The following is a 16,821-nucleotide window of genomic DNA, read 5'->3' as shown; positions in this document are numbered from 1 at the left end:
CACTATACGTGATTGCATGGAGGAGTAGAGTCCAGGCTGCCCAACAGAGGAGGAGGAGGCAGAGACAGGAGAGGATATACCGAACCAGGCAGACACTATTTCAATAACCTGAGGGGGAGATTTATGACAAATACAGACTGAGCAGTGCTGTTATCTTAGTGATTATTGAACTGCTGAAACCTCAGCTTGACTGACAGACAATGCGCGGCACCACCATCCCCACACATTGGCAAGTGCTATGCTCACTGCACCTCTTGGCCTCGGGTAGCTATCAGGGGGTACTTGCAGTGGCAGGTGGGATATCCCAAAGTGCACTCTCACGGTTCTTCAGATGTTTCCTAGATGCCATACTCACACACACATGTCCAGATATATATAACAACCCAGAAATGAGGCAGAAATGAACAGCACCAAGTTGGACTTCTACAGAATTGCCAACTTCCCCCATGTAATAGGGTGTGTGGACGGGACACATATATAAATTTGCCCACCAGCATATCTGGAATATGTGTTCCGCAATAGGAAATGTACCCACTCACTAAACATCCAGGTGGTATGTGACACCCATAATGTCATTACTGACATTGTAGCTAAATATCCAGGGAGTACACATGGCTCATACATATTCAGGCACAGTGGGATACACCAAGGCCTAGAACGTGGGGAGTTTGGAGAAGGATATTTACTAGGTATTGGTGACTACACTCTGAAGCCTTACATACAGGTCACTGTGTAACCCTGTGATGCCCTGCTAAATTTGCCTCTTTTGTCAAACAGGTGACAGTGCATATGCCCTGAGACCATGGATACTCATACCATACCTAAAACCTGGCAATCAGAACGAGAGGCGATACAACATTGCACATCGGCGGACCAGAACTGTAGTCGAGAGTACGTTTGGCTTGTTAAAGTCAAGATTTCGATGCATCCACAAAAGTGGAGGAGCACTCCAGTATGCCTCAGAAACAGCATGCAAGATGGTTGCCACCTTTGCCATCCTACACAACATTGCCACCAGACGTGTGCTACATCTCACCCCTGAAGACACAGACACAGAGGATGAGGAGCAAGAGCTACCACACCGACAACCTGGGGATAGAAGCATCGCAAATGAGGGCAGACAGAGACGGAGCCATTGTCCCTGTGTCCAGCCTCCCCCCCTCCAATTTCCTCCACCCAGACCCAATCCCCTCTACCTCAGCCTATCCCAAGCACACCATCAGACCAGCATGCACACACCTCAAGACACAAAATTGGCTTAGGCAAGCAGAAGCACCACACATCCCACAGGCACTCACACAAGCATCATACCAATGCAGACATACCAACATCCACTGCCTCCACTGTGTCCCCCTCCTCCACGTCTCCCTCCTCCCTCCCAGTCTCATCACCACTCACACCTGCATGCACTACATATTCAGCCACTGCCTCCATCACCAGGACGCCCATCACCACACACGGCAGACACACTACTGACTGTTGAGCCCTCCTCATTGTCCTGCGGGGTATCCCCTGTGCCCCTTGCAGCCTGTCTGGTCTCCAGCAGATCCACCACATGGCTGATGCGGCCAAGTCCCCATGCCACATCTCCTGCAAAATGCCCCAGTTCTATTTGTAGGCTGACAGTGCGCCTTGACAGGCAGGTTGTGTTCATTGCCAGGTGCCCTATGGATGCAGCAAGTCTGTCTAAACGGGCTGCAGTGTTGCGCTCCATGCGCCGTGCCTGTGCCCTGTCAGCCACCAGTTCCCTGACCAAATTGTCAATGGAGGTCGTCAGGTTCCCCAGATGTGTGTTCATTGTTGTGAACTGATTGTCCACATTTGCCAGCCCATGTGTGACAGTGGTCTGCAGTCTTGTGAGGTTCTGGTTCATTAACCTCATCTGTCTGTTTTGCAGGCGCTGACCCTGCAATAAGGATGCCTCAAGTCCTGCAAACTCGGCATCTGGAACATCCTCACTGTGCACAGACTGCAATCTGTGGCGGCGTCTACGCAGTGCGCCTGATGATGGCTGTGTGTGCCTTTCCGTAGGCATTGGCCCTGGTGTTTCTACGGCTGCCTCCATACCCAGCACAGAATCGTCCATGGACTCCGGTGCCACTTCCATGGGAGGTGTTGTCCTGCACTCCCCTGCAGTGTCTGTGGCTGCCTCCTCCTGTGGGTCTGTGCCATGTTCCTCTCCCTGCATGTTGGCGCTGATGGGGGGCCTTGTGGGAGACCTGTGGGACATAGGGGATACACTGTCAGTCTCGCACATATGTTGTTTGCCTCAAAATAAACATTTGCCTATATTTGGACTACTGTACTACATTGCCCATAATGCACTATTCTAGATGTTGCTAGACTGGAATGGAGCTAGTCTGGAGGTGCCTGCTGATCTGTACTGGGATTGTGTGTATAGTGCATTTGTGGGTGTGAAAGTATATATTTTGGTATTTACTTTTTGATGTTCCAGGTGCCGAACTGTCCACAACTCCAATGCCCAGTACTGCCTCCGGCTCCAGGGTTGTCTCCACCATAATTTCTATTGCTGTAAGGGGTGGAACAGTGGATGGGCCTCCTCCAGTGCCCTGCATCTCCCTAATGCTCTCCGCAACCCTCTCCTTAGTCCTGGAGTAAAGGTCATTCCACCTTTTCCGTATTTCATCCAGGGTGCGGTGGCTTACCCCAATGGAATTGATCTTGTTCTGGATGTCTTGCCATATCTTCTTTTTTTGGGTGTCAGGGACACTCATTGCTGCCTTGCCAAATAATTGTTCATGGTGCAGGCAGCACTCAGTTAGCACCTCCAACTCCTTGTCAGAAAAATTTATTTTTCGTTTTCTGCCTCCACTGGGTGTCTCCTTCTCCTGTGTAGCCATTGTTGCTGCAGCTCCTCTCACCTGGGTGTGGCTTTGCAGTTTGGGATAGGTGGGCTCCTCCCTGTTCCATTTGGTTACTTCCTGGTTCTGATGTCATCACTGAGAACCAGGAAGTGGGTATTTCAACTGTTTTGTTCCACCTGCAGGGAATTCGCAATTTGCGACGCCGTACTACACACTTCGCACAATGTGCGACCTTGCTTTTAGCGAGGTCGCAAATTGCAACCTCACAAAAAATGAGGTCGCAAAATGCGGTGCAACGCCTCTGTGACTCGCTATTTGGAATACTGATTCTTTCTGGAATTTAGTTTTGCGAGTCAGAAATAGCGATTCGCATGGAGTCGCTATTTCCGAGTCGCTATTTTTTTCATACCTACATCTAGCACCAAAATTCTTAGGAGTGTACAGACCCACTCAGATACTCTCTCACACACTCACACAACCACTCACACATCCATACACCCGCTCACACACCCTTTCACAGTCCCATGCAATCACTGATACATCCCTTCACACACCCAGAGCACCACTTACACATCCACTCACAGACCCACACAACCACTTAGACACCCACTAACACACCTATCCAGAACACAACACTAAAATACCCTCTCACATACCCCTGCAGTCACTCATACACCATTCCGGGACCCAGACAGTGACTTTCATACCCACTCATACACCTACTAATATACCCACTCATATATCACTCATATAACCACCCATCACTAACACACACAGCACCACACAACCATTCACACACCCACCCACTCACACATCGATACACCCAGTCCACTCACACACCCATGAAGGCACTCACACAATCACTCACCGACCCATACAGTCACTCAAAATGCTATATAGTTAGTAAATATATATTTTTTTAACTTAGAAATTCACTGAAGAAAACAAAGGTCACACCTCACATAATACATTACTCATGACATGGTCAAGGACATCACTGACGACATTTCAAATGAAATCACTGAAGACATCACTGATGATATCACCCAGTGAGTGTAAGTGTTTCATGAAAGTTTCCGAAACTAAAAGATATACACCAATCTACTGCATTATGTAAATTACTGTACTTTCTGTACTACTCAGTCTCACTATTTTTAACATATGTCAATCAATTGATCTATAATCACATTTTTAAAGCGTGTGTACAGTTTATAAGTTAACTTGCCCCTCCACTGACACATGTCCCCTGCTGATGATGTGTATGGTAGTGCTTTGCAACAGTTTAAGCTGTTCATTGAGACTTCACTGCGGAGTGATAGCTGAATTTACTTCTGCTTTATGACATTCTGACCAGTTTCCTTAAAGCTATGTCTGTGTGATGAATGACTGTAGTAGCTGATTGCAATAAATAAGCCTGTTCACTCAAACCTTTCTCTAGGGTGATTGCTCAGTGTAGTAGGCATTTACAACAGACTCAACTCTCTGCTTTCACTTTTCTCCAGGATAAAGAAGAATTTTACTATTGGTTTGCAACACAGTGGCCTGTCTGCTAAGATCTCTCTACTGGTTGTATGTTGTAGTGGTTTGTGTAGATCTGACAATTGCACTAACATTTCTTTCTAGGTTCATGAATGGTCGTGTTGTGGTTTGTAATAGAGAAGACTATACAGTTAAACATTTCACTCTGGCCATTTGTGTTTACAGTAGCTGTTCAGAAGACACAGGACCATCTATAATGTCCTTATAACCTTTGGTTTAAAGCAAGTAATTGACAGGACAATCATTTACTGCTGCTGCTGAATGTGTATTTTGCATTTTGCATTTGCACAGGGACAATGGCTGCCATCAGTGCTGAGGCCAGAGCCTGAAATGCTCTCTGTTGGGCTGTCTGGCCAGAATGAATGCCCTCCTGTAGGAGGCTGGACTGGCTTGTAGTGAGTACCAAGGGGTACTTGCACCTTGCACCAGGCCCAGTTATCCCTTATTAGTGTATAGGGTGTCTAGCAGCTTAGGCTGATAGATAATGGTAGCTTAGCAGAGCAGCTTAGGCTGAACTAGGAGACGTGTGAAGCTACTACAGTACCACTTAGTGTCATATGCACAATATCATAAGAAAACACAATACACAGTTATACTAAAAATAAAGGTACTTTATTTTTTATGACAATATGCCAAAGTATGTTAGAGTGTACCCTCAGTGAGAGGATAGGAAATATACACAAGATGTATATACACAATAGCAAAAATATGCAGTATAGTCTTAGAAAACAGTGCAAACAATGTATAGTTACAATAGGGTGCAATGGGGAAACATAGGGATAGGGGCAACACAAACCATATACTCCAAAAGTGGAATGCGAACCATGAATGGACCCCAAACCTATGTGACCTTGTAGAGGGTCATTGGGACTATTAGAAAATAGTGAGAGTTAGAAAAATAACCCTCCCCAAGACCCTGAAAAGTGAGTGCAAAGTGCACTAAAGTTCCCCTAAGGACAAAATAGTCGTGTTAGAGGAATAATGCAGGAAAGACACAAACCAGCAATGCAACAACTGTGGATTTCCAATCTAGGGTACCTGTGGAACAAGGGGACCAAGTCCAAAAGTCACAAGCAAGTCGGAGATGGGCAGATGCCCAGGAAATGCCAGCTGTGGGTGCAAAGAAGCTTCAACTGGACAGAAGAAGCTGAGGTTTCTGCAGGAACAAAAAGGGCTAGAGACTTCCCCTTTGGTGGACGGATTCCTCTTGCCTTGGAGAGTCGTGCAGAAGTGTTTTCCCGCCGGAAGGATGCCAACAAGCCTTGCTACATGCAAATCGTGTGTTTGGCGTTTTTGGACGCTGCTGGGGCCCAGGAGGGATCAGGAGGTCGCAAATTGGACCTGAAGAGAGAGGGGACGTCGAGCAAGACAAAGAGCCCTCACTGAAGCAGGTAGCACCCGGACAAGTGCCAGAAACAGGCACTACAAGGATGCGTGAAACGGTGCTCGCCGAAGTTGCACAAAGGAGTCCCACGTCGTCGGAGACCAACTTAGAAAGTCGTGCATTGCAGGTTAGAGTGCCGTGGACCCAGGCTTGGCTGTGCACAAAGGATTTCCGCCGGAAGTGCACAGGGGCCGGAGTAGCTGCAAAGTTGCAGTTCCCAGAAATGCAGCCCAGCGAGGTGAGGCAAGGACTTACCTCCACCAAACTTGGGCTGAAGAGTCACTGGACTGTGGGGGTCACTTGGACAGCATCGCTGGATTCGAGGGACCTCGCTCGTCGTGCTGAGAGGAGACCCAAGGGACCGGTAATGCAGCTTTTTGGTGCCTGCGGTTGCAGGGGGAAGATTCCGTCGACCCACGGGAGATTTCTTCGGAGCTTCTGGTGCAGAGAGGAGGCAGGCTACCCCCACAGCATGCACAAGCAGGAAAACAGTCGAGAAGGCGGCAGGATCAGCGTTACAGAGTTGCAGTAGTCGTCTTTGCTACTATGTTGCAGGTTTGCAGGCTTCCAGCGCGGTCAGCGGTCGTTTCCTTATCAGAAGGTGAAGAGAGAGATGCAGAGGAACTCGGCTGAGCTCATGCATTTGTTATCTAAAGTTTCCCCAGAGACAGAGACCCTAAATAGCCAGAAAAGAGGGTTTGGCTACCTAGGAGAGAGGAAAGGCTACTAACACCTGAAGGAGCCTATCAGCAGGAGTCTCTGACGTCACCTGGTGGCACTGGCCACTCAGAGCAGTCCAGTGTGCCAGCAGCACCTCTGTTTCCAAGATGGCAGAGGTCTGGAGCACACTGGAGGAGCTCTGGACACCTCCCAGGGGAGGTGCAGGTCAGGGGAGTGGTCACTCCCCTTTCCTTTGTCCAGTTTCGCGCCAGAGCAGGGGCAAAGGGGTCCCTGAACCGGTGTAGACTGGCTTATGCAGAATTGGGCACATCTGTGCCCAACAAAGCATTTCCAGAGGCTGGGGGAGGCTACTCCTCCCCTGCCTTCACACCATTTTCCAAAGGGAGAGGGTGTCACACCCTCTCTCAGAGGAAGTTCTTTGTTCTGCCATCCTGGGCCAGGCCTGGCTGGACCCCAGGAGGGCAGCTGCCTGTCTGAGGGGTTGGCAGCAGCAGCAGCTGCAGTGAAACCCCAGGAAGGGCAGTTTGGCAGTACCAGGGTCTGTGCTACAGACCACTGGGATCATGGGATTGTGCCAACTATGCCAGGATGGTATAGAGGTGGCAATTCCATGATCATAGACATGTTACATGGCCATATTCGGAGTTACCATGGTGAAGCTACATATAGGTAGTGACCTATATGTAGTGCACGCGTGTAATGGTGTCCCCGCACTCACAAAGTTCAGGGAATTGGCTCTGAACAATGTGGGGGCACCTTGGCTAGTGCCAGGGTGCCCTCACACAAAGTAACTTTGCACCTAACCTTCACCAGGTAAAGGTTAGACATATAGGTGACTTATAAGTTACTTAAGTGCAGTGTAAAATGGCTGTGAAATAACGTGGACGTTATTTCACTCAGGCTGCAGTGGCAGGCCTGTGTAAGAATTGTCAGAGCTCCCTATGGGTGGCAAAAGAAATGCTGCAGCCCATAGGGATCTCCTGGAACCCCAATACCCTGGGTACCTCAGTACCATATACTAGGGAATTATAAGGGTGTTCCAGTAAGCCAATGTAAATTGGTAAAAATGGTCACTAGCCTGTTAGTGACAATTAGAAAAGAAATGAGAGAGCATAACCACTGAGGTTCTGATTAGCAGAGCCTCAGTGAGACAGTTAGTCACTACACAGGTAACACATTCAGGCACACTTATGAGCACTGGGGCCCTGGGTTACCAGGGTCCCAGTGACACATACAACTAAAACAACATATATACAGTGAAAAATGGGGGTAACATGCCAGGCAAGATGGTACTTTCCTACACAACCCCCCCCCCAAATGAAGGACAATAAGACTAGCCATGACCTGATGAGTCTTCATTGTCTAAGTGGAAATATCTGGAGAGTCCATCTGCATTGGAGTGGCTACTCCCAGGTCTATGTTCCACTGTATAGTCCATTCCCTGTAGGGATATGGACCACCTCAACAATTTAGGATTTTCACCTTTCATTTGTTTTAGCCAAAGTAGAGGTTTGTGGTCTGTCTGAACAATGAAGTGAGTGCCAAACAGGTATGGCCTCAACTTCTTCAGAGCCCAGACCACAGCAAAGGCCTCCCTCTCAATGGCAGACCAACGCTTTTCTCTAGGGGTCAACCTCCTACTAATAAAAGCAACAGGTTGATCCTGGCCCTCAGAATTAAGTTGTGATAGGACTGCCCCTACTCCTAATTCAGATGCATCAGTTTGGACATAGAATTGTTTAGAGTAACAAGGGCTTTTCAGGACAGGTGCAGAGCACATGGCCTGCTTCAGCTCCTCAAAAGCTTTCTGACAGTTTGCTGTCCATAATACCTTTTTAGGCATTTTCTTGGATGTGAGGTCATTAAGAGGGGCTGCAAAGGAGCCATAGTTCTTAATGAACCTCCTGTAATACCCAGTGAGGCCTAGGAAGGCTCTCACCTGAGTCTGAGTGGTAGGGGGAACCCAATCAATAATAGTTTGGATTTTCCCCTGAAGTGGTGCAATCTGTTCCCCACCAACAAGGTGTCCCAGATAAACCACCTTACCCTGCCCTATCTGGCACTTTGAAGCCTTGATAGTGAGGCCTGCCTTTTGCAGGGCCTCCAAAACTTTCCATAGGTGGACCAGGTGATCATCCCAGCTGGAGCTAAAGACAGCTATATCGTCCAAATATGCTGCACTGAAAGCTTCCAGCCCTTGCAGGACTGTGTTCACCAACCTCTGAAAAGTGGCAGGTGCATTTTTCAAACCAAAAGGCATTACAGTAAACTGGTAATGTCCTCCAATGGTAGAAAATGCAGTCTTAGGTTTAGCATCTTCTGACAATTTGATCTGCCAATACCCTGCAGTCAAATCAAAAGTGCTTAGATACTTGGCAGATGCCAGTGTATCTATGAGCTCATCTGCCCTGGGTATAGGGTGAACATCAGTTTTGGTTACCAAGTTGAGACCTCTATAGTCTACACAAAACCGCATTTCTTTCTTTCCATCTTTAGAATTGGGTTTTGGTACCAGTACCACAGGAGAAGCCCATGGACTGTCAGAGTGCTCAACCACTCCTAGTTCCAACATTTTCTGAACTTCTTGCTTTATGCAGTCCCTGACATGGTCAGGCTGCCTATAGATCTTACTTTTGACAGGTAAACTGTCTCCAGTATCTATAGTGTGCTCACACCAAGAAGTGGTGCCTGGCACAGTAGAGAAGAGTTCTGAAAATTGTCCTAGGAGATTTATGCAATTGTCTTTCTGCTCAGCAGTAAGACAATCAGCCAAAACTACACCTTCCACAAGAGCATCTTGATCTGTGGAAGAGAAGAGATCAGGTAGAGGATCACTGTCTTCTTCCTGTCCCTCATCTGTTGCCATGAGCAGGGTGAGATCAGCCCTGTCATAGTAGGGTTTCAGGCGGTTGACATGGAGCACCCTAATGGGACTCCTGGCAGTGCCTAAGTCAACCAAGTAGGTGACTTCACCCTTCTTTTCAACAATTGTGTGGGGACCACTCCATTTATCTTGGAGTGCTCTTGGGGCCACAGGCTCCAAGACCCACACTTTCTGCCCTGGTTGGTACTGAACCAAAACAGCCTTCTGATCATGCCATTGCTTCTGGAGCTTTTGGCTGGCCTGAAGGTTTTTACTGGCCTTTTTCATGTACTCAGCCATCCTTGATCTGAGGCCAAGTACATAATCCACAATATCCTGCTTAGGAGCTTTTAAAGGTTGTTCCCAACCCTCCTTTACAAGTGTGAGTGGACCCCTAACAGGGTGTCCAAAAAGAAGTTCAAAGGGGCTGAAGCCCACTCCTTTCTGGGGTACCTCCCTGTAGGCAAAAAGGAGGCATGGTAGAAGGATATCCCATCTCCTGCGGAGTTTTTCAGGGAGACCCATAATCATGCCTTTGAGAGTTTTATTAAATCTCTCCACCAGTCCATTTGTTTGTGGATGATAGGGTGTTGTGAACTTGTAAGTTACACCACACTCCTTCCACATGGCCTTTAAGTATGCAGACATGAAATTGCTTCCTCTGTCTGATACTACTTCCTTTGGGAAGCCCACCCTGGAAAATATTCCCAGGAGGGCCTTTGCCACTGCAGGAGCTGTAGTGGTCCTTAAAGGAATTGCTTCAGGATATCTTGTGGCATGGTCCACTACCACCAAGATAAACCTATTGCCTGAAGCAGTAGGAGGGTCAAGGGGGCCAACTATGTCAACCCCTACCCTTTCAAAGGGAACCCCAACCACAGGCAGTGGGATAAGGGGTGCCTTTGGAGTGCCACCTGTCTTGCCACTGGCTTGACAGGTTTCACAGGACTTACAAAATTCCTTTGTGTCCTCAGACATCCTAGGCCAATGAAACAATGGAACCAATCTGTCCCAAGTTTTCATTTGACCCAGGTGCCCAGCTAGGGGAATGTCATGTGCCAGTGTTAGGAGGAACTTTCTGTACTCCTGAGGAATCACTAATCTCCTGGCAGCTCCAGGTTTAGGATCCCTATGCTCAGTGTACAAGAGGTTGTCCTCCCAGTAAACTCTGTGAGAGTCACTGACATCCCCATTAGCCTGTTTGACAGCTTGCTGTCTGAGACCCTCTAATGTGGGACAGGTTTGCTGTGCCACACTCAGCTCCTCTCTGGCAGGCCCCCCTTCACCCAAAAGCTCAGCAGTGTCTGCTTCCAGCTCCTCTGGTGTAGGTTCTGCACAGGGAGGGAATTCTTCTTCCTCAGAAGTAGAATCCACTGTAGAGGGAGGGATAGTAGGAAGTGGTTTGCTTCTACTAGCCCTAGCTTTAGGGAGCACTTGGTCCATTGTTCCAGGATCCAAGCTTCCCTGTCCTTTTTGCTTTTTGGCCTGAGCCCTTGTCAAAGCAAAAATATGCCCTGTGATGCCCAGCATTGCTGCATGGGCCTCCAACTCCACATCTGACCAAGCTGATGTCTCCAAATCATTCCCTAATAGACAGTCTACAGGTAAATCTGAAGCTACCACAACTTTCTTTGGACCAGTTACCCCCCCCCCAGTTGAGATTTACAACAGCCATGGGGTGGCTTTGTGTTATGTTGTGAGCATCGGTTACTTGGTACTGGTGTCCAAGTATGTGTTGTTCAGGGTGCACCAGTTTCTCAATCACCATTGTGACACTGGCACCTGTGTCCCTGTAGGCCTGGACCTCAACACCATTTATTAGGGTTAGTTGCTTGTACTTCTCCAAGTTATGGGGGCAAGCAACCAAAGTGGCTAAGTCAATAGCCCCTTCAGAGACTAAAGTAGCCTCTGTGGTCTCCCTAATTAGACCAACCCCAACTAAATTACCAAAAGTGAGCCCAGCTACTCCCTTGGATTGGCTATTAGTAGGTTTGCTCCCACCACCACTGCTATTAGTAGGGACAGTAGGTGTAGCAGTAGGGGTTGTAGTGGTAGGAGCTGTGGTGCCTTTCTTTGGACAACTGGGATCTGTTGTCCAATGGCCTTTTATTTTACATAAATAGCACCATGGTTTCTTTTCCTTGTTCTGATTAAAGGAGGATTTGGACCCACCACCCCCACCAGAGTGTTTTTGTGGGCCTGATGAAGACTCATTTTTAGATTTGTCCCCACCCTTGTCAGAAGACTTACCATCCTTCTTTTTGTTGCCATCTTTGTCACCCCCTGTATGAACTTTTCTGTTCACTCTTGTTCTGACCCATTTGTCTGCCTTCTTTCCCAATTCTTGGGGAGAGGTCAGATCAGAGTCCACCAAGTACTGGTGCAACAAATCAGACACACAATTATTAAGAATATGCTCTCTCAGGATTAAGTTATACAGGCTGTCATAATCAGTAACTTTACTGCCATGTAACCACCCCTCCAAGGCCTTCACTGAATGGTCAATGAAATCAACCCAGTCTTGTGAAGACTCCTTTTTGGTCTCTCTGAACTTTATCCTGTACTGTTCAGTGGTTAAGCCATAACCATCCAGGAGTGCATTCTTAAGAACTTGGAAATTATTGGCATCATTTTCTTTCACAGTAAGGAGCCTATCCCTACCTTTTCCACTAAATGATAGCCATAGGATAGCAGCCCACTGCCTTTGAGGGACATCCTGTACAACACAGGACCTCTCAAGTGCAGCAAACCACTTGTTAATGTCATCCCCCTCCTTATAAGGGGGAACTATCTTGTGCAGATTCCTGGAATCATGCTCTTTTGCAGGATGACTATGGGGAATACTGCTGCTGCCACCATGGGTATCTAAACCCAACTTCTGTCTTTCCTTCTCTAATTCAAAAGACTGTCTATCCAAATCCAGCTGTTGCTTTTTAAGCTTCAGTCTGGTTTGTTCCACCCTCAACTTATTGAGTTCCCTCTCTAACATTCTGTCATCAGGGTTGGTGGGAGGGACATTTCTAGAAACAGAGCTATGATGGGAATGAACAGAAGGAGACCTGTCCCTTACAGAAGCCAACTTAACAGCTTGGTTTACAGAAACATTACTACCAGTATGGTGAGAATAAATGCTTTTGCTATGATGTGAGACAACACTATTTCTTTGGTGTGGCTCATCATCATTACCATCTATGCTAGATTGTCTAGTAATGGGCAGGCTAGGAAGTTTCTTTCCTGAATCTTTTCCTGGGGGAGTCCCTGAATCAGATTGGGAACTATTAGGTACTTTTTCAACAGATGGGCCACCTCTGGCCTTATCCTGTTCTCTAAGCATGTTAATTAACAGTTCCAAGGCAGGATTCTCCCCTACACTCAAACCTCTCTCTATACAGAGACTCCTTGCTCTTTTCCAGCTAAGGTTGTCATATGCAAGTTTGGACAGATCAACACCTTGGCCTGTGCCAGACATTTTTTAGAGAGAGTTAAAGTGATAGAGAAAGAGACAAAAGTTTTCAGAACTTTTTGGAAAGACAGAAAAAAAACTTTTTAAACTTTTAAGAACTTTTTGAAAGTTTAGGAGTACTTTTCAGCACTTAGAAAAGAGTGAAAAGAGGAAATGCAAAACTTTTTTGGCTATGTGTATATACACTGACCTTGTTTTGTATATTTTTCTCTTATGAAAAGTACAATGACAAGAGTGGTAAGTAGTCTCAAGCACTTATCCCACCACTGCACAACCAATGTAGGAGGCTGGACTGGCTTGTAGTGAGTACCAAGGGGTACTTGCACCTTGCACCAGGCCCAGTTATCCCTTATTAGTGTATAGGGTGTCTAGCAGCTTAGGCTGATAGATAATGGTAGCTTAGCAGAGCAGCTTAGGCTGAACTAGGAGACGTGTGAAGCTACTACAGTACCACTTAGTGTCATATGCACAATATCATAAGAAAACACAATACACAGTTATACTAAAAATAAAGGTACTTTATTTTTTATGACAATATGCCAAAGTATCTTAGAGTGTACCCTCAGTGAGAGAATAGGAAATATACACAAGATATATATACACAATAGCAAAAATATGCAGTATAGTCTTAGAAAACAGTGCAAACAATGTATAGTTACAATAGGATGCAATGGGGAAACATAGGGATAGGGGCAACACAAACCATATACTCCAAAAGTGGAATGCGAACCACGAATGGACCCCAAACCTATGTGACCTTGTAGAGGGTCGTTGGGACTATTAGAAAATAGTGAGAGTTAGAAAAATAACCCTCCCCAAGACCCTGAAAAGTGAGTGCAAAGTACACTAAAGTTCCCCTAAGGACAAAATAGTCGTGTTAGAGGAATAATGCAGGAAAGACACAAACCAGCAATGCAACAACTGTGGATTTCCAATCTAGGGTACCTGTGGAATAAGGGGACCAAGTCCAAAAGTCACAAGCAAGTCGGAGATGGGCAGATGCCCAGGAAATGCCAGCTGCGGGTGCAAAGAAGCTTCGACTGGACAGAAAAAGCTGAAGTTTCTGCAGGAACGAAAAGGGCTAGAGACTTCCCCTTTGGTGGACGGATCCCTCTTGCCTTGGAGAGTCGTGCAAAAGTGTTTTTCCGCCGGAAGGACGCCAACAAGCCTTGCTACATGCAAATCGTGCGTTTGGCGTTTTTGGACGCTGCTGGGGCCCACGAGGGACCAGGAGGTCGCAAATTGGACCTGAAGAGAGAAGGGACATCGAGCAAGACAAAGAGCCCTCACTGAAGCAGGTAGCACCCGGAGAAGTGCCAGAAACAGGCAATACGAGGATGCGTGAAACGGTGCTTGCCGAAGTTGCACAAAGGAGTCCCACGTCGCCGGAGACCAACTTAGAAAGTCGTGCAATGCAGGTTCGAGTGCCGTGGACCCAGGCTTGGCTGTGCACAAAGGATTTCCGCCGGAAGTGCACAGGGGCCGGAGTAGCTGCAAAGTCGCGGTTCCCAGCAATGCAGCCCAGCGAGGTGAGGCAAGGACTTACCTCCACCAAACTTGGGCTGAAGAGTCACTGGACTGTGGGGGTCACTTGGACAGCGTCGCTGGATTCGAGGGACCTCGCTCGTCGTGCTGAGAGGAGACCCAAGGGACCGGTAATACAGCTTTTTGGTGCCTGCGGTTGCAGGGGGAAGATTCCGTCGACCCACGGGAGATTTCTTCGGAGCTTCTGGTGCAGAGAGGAGGCAGGCTACCCCCACAGCATGCACAAGCAGGAAAACAGTCGAGAAGGCGGCAGGATCAGCGTTACAGAGTTGCAGTAGTCGTCTTTGCTACTATGTTGCAGGTTTGCAGGCTTCCAGCGCGGTCAGCGGTCGTTTCCTTATCAGAAGGTGAAGAGAGAGATGCAGAGGAACTCGGCTGAGCTCATGCATTCGTTATCTAAAGTTTCCCCAGAGACAGAGACCCTAAATAGCCAGAAAAGAGGGTTTGGCTACCTAGGAGAGAGGAAAGGCTACTAACACCTGAAGGAGCCTATCAGCAGGAGTCTCTGACGTCACCTGGTGGCACTGGCCACTCAGAGCAGTCCAGTGTGCCAGCAGCACCTCTGTTTCCAAGATGGCAGAGGTCTGGAGCACACTGGAGGAGCTCTGGACACCTCCCAGGGGAGGTGCAGGTCAGGGGAGTGGTCACTCCCCTTTCCTTTGTCCAGTTTCGCGCCAGAGCAGGGGCTAAGGGGTCCCTGAACCGGTGTAGACTGGCTTATGCAGAATTGGGCACATCTGTGCCCAACAAAGCATTTCCAGAGGCTGGGGGAGGCTACTCCTCCCCTGCCTTCACACCATTTTCCAAAGGGAGAGGGTGTCACACCCTCTCTCAGAGGAAGTTCTTTGTTCTGCCATCCTGGGCCAGGCCTGGCTGGACCCCAGGAGGGCAGCTGCCTGTCTGAGGGGTTGGCAGCAGCAGCAGCTGCAGTGAAACCCCAGGAAGGGCAGTTTGGCAGTACCAGGGTCTGTGCTACAGACCACTGGGATCATGGGATTGTGCCAACTATGCCAGGATGGTATAGAGGTGGCAATTCCATGATCATAGACATGTTACATGGCCATATTCGGAGTTACCATGGTGAAGCTACATATAGGTAGTGACCTATATGTAGTGCACGCGTGTAATGGTGTCCCCGCACTCACAAAGTTCAGGGAATTGGCTCTGAACAATGTGGGGGCACCTTGGCTAGTGCCAGGGTGCCCTCACACAAAGTAACTTTGCACCTAACCTTTACCAGGTAAAGGTTAGACATATAGGTGACTTATAAGTTACTTAAGTGCAGTGTAAAATGGCTGTGAAATAACGTGGACGTTATTTCACTCAGGCTGCAGTGGCAGGCCTGTGTAAGAATTGTCAGAGCTCCCTATGGGTGGCAAAAGAAATGCTGCAGCCCATAGGGATCTCCTGGAACCCCAATACCCTGGGTACCTCAGTACCATATACTAGGGAATTATAAGGGTGTTCCAGTAAGCCAATGTAAATTGGTAAAAATGGTCACTAGCCTGTTAGTGACAATTTGGAAAGAAATGAGAGAGCATAACCACTGAGGTTCTGATTAGCAGAGCCTCAGTGAGACAGTTAGTCACTACACAGGTAACACATTCAGGCACACTTATGAGCACTGGGGCCCTGGGTTACCAGGGTCCCAGTGACACATACAACTAAAACAACATATATACAGTGAAAAATGGGGGTAACATGCCAGGCAAGATGGTACTTTCCTACACCTCCAGGTATGCATGTGTTTGTTGCAAATGCCTCTCAACACCCTGGATGGCATTCACAATGGTAGAATGCCCAACAGTGAGGGATCTCAGGAGGTCAATAGCCTCCTAACTGGGGGCAGCAGGGCTGACTGGGGCAGGGCCTGAGGTGCCTGGTGCGAAGGAGATGCCCACCCTCCTGGGTGAGGAGGCACGGGACACATGCTGAGGGGCTGCTGGGAGGGCTGGTAGGGGGGTTGGCGGCTGTACCTGCTGATGCAGGGGGCACAGAGGTGCCCGCCACCGCAAGGGAGCTCCCATCAGATGAGGAGTCGCTGTCACTGCCTGTCCCTGCCGTGGAGCTCCCCTCTCCCTCCATCCCACTGGTGGCTTCAGACTCTGCTGTTTCGCCCTCCAGGGCCAAGTGGGATGCACCTCCCTCCTGCTCTGGTGCCACTGCTCCTCTGCCTGATGATGCTATTGCAAACAAGAACAGGGAGACCACAAAAGGGGCAGGAAGACAGAAGAAAGACATGTTCAGTGCATGCAACACCACTACCGTTGGCGGACACTAAAGACACAGCACACCTCTGCACTACGCCATGCACTTATAATTCCTAGATTATTCACAGGGCCATGGGGTACAAGGCCTATGGCTGATTGCTTCACACATGGAAGTCACAGGAGCCTGACTAGGTGTAGATGGCACTAAGCACTAGTGGGGTTGGGTGCCACTGAGCCTGCCTCAAAAGGGACCTTGCCTACCAAGCTCGCCCTGGCCTAGGGGAACCCACTGACCACCTCCCCCACCCAAA

Source organism: Pleurodeles waltl, chromosome 6, assembly GCF_031143425.1.
Source record: "Pleurodeles waltl isolate 20211129_DDA chromosome 6, aPleWal1.hap1.20221129, whole genome shotgun sequence".
Taxonomy (NCBI): Eukaryota; Metazoa; Chordata; class Amphibia; order Caudata; family Salamandridae; genus Pleurodeles; species Pleurodeles waltl.
The sequence above is the reverse complement of the archived record's forward strand: the minus strand, read 5'-3'. Positions refer to the sequence as shown.